Below are 632 nucleotides of genomic sequence, written 5' to 3'. Positions count from 1 at the left end.
AATGGAGGAGTGTTCCTCTTTCTCCACATCCTCACCAGCATCTGTTGTTCCCTGAGTTTTTCATCTTAGCCATTCTGACTGGTGTAAGGTGGAATCTCAGGGTTGTTTTGATTTGTATTTCCCTGATAACTAAGGATGCTGAACATTTCTTTAGGTGATTCACAGCCATTCGAGTTTCCTCAGTTGAAAATTCTCTGTTTAGTTCTGTACCCCATTTTTAATAGTGTTATTTGACTCTCTGAAGTCTAACTTCTTGAGTTCTTTGTATACACTGGATATTAGCCCTCTATCAGATGTAAAAAAATATGGAACACTTCGTGAATTTTCGTATTATCCTTGCACAGGGGCCATGCTAATCTTCTCTGTATTGTTCCAAATTTTATATGTGCAGTTGAAGCAAGCACCACACCAGGTGTTTTACAAGTGCCTGGAACTCTAGCCACAGTTCTTCTACCCTCCATGGGCATGAAGAAAATGTGGGGCATGAATACACACATATGCACACACATAAATAAAAGTAAGACAAATCCTTTAAAAATATTGATCATTCCAACTAGGAGATAACTCTCTCACACAGGAAAGTCTATATGATTAGTGTAGACAATCTGAAATCAATGGTTGTATAGGGGAAG

General features: G+C 38.4%; 1 non-coding gene across 1 annotated transcript; it reads right to left on the bottom strand.

The window, feature by feature from the left end:
* Positions 1 to 299: 299 nt before the first annotated feature.
* Positions 300 to 404, bottom strand: LOC127690242 (U6 spliceosomal RNA). The gene has a single exon (XR_007978983.1). It is a non-coding gene; the product is annotated as a U6 spliceosomal RNA (small nuclear RNA).
* Positions 405 to 632: the final 228 nt, after the last annotated feature.

Source organism: Apodemus sylvaticus, chromosome 7 (genome assembly GCF_947179515.1).
Source record: "Apodemus sylvaticus chromosome 7, mApoSyl1.1, whole genome shotgun sequence".
NCBI lineage: Eukaryota > Metazoa > Chordata > Mammalia > Rodentia > Muridae > Apodemus > Apodemus sylvaticus.
This window is presented reverse-complemented; position numbering and strand designations above follow the sequence as displayed.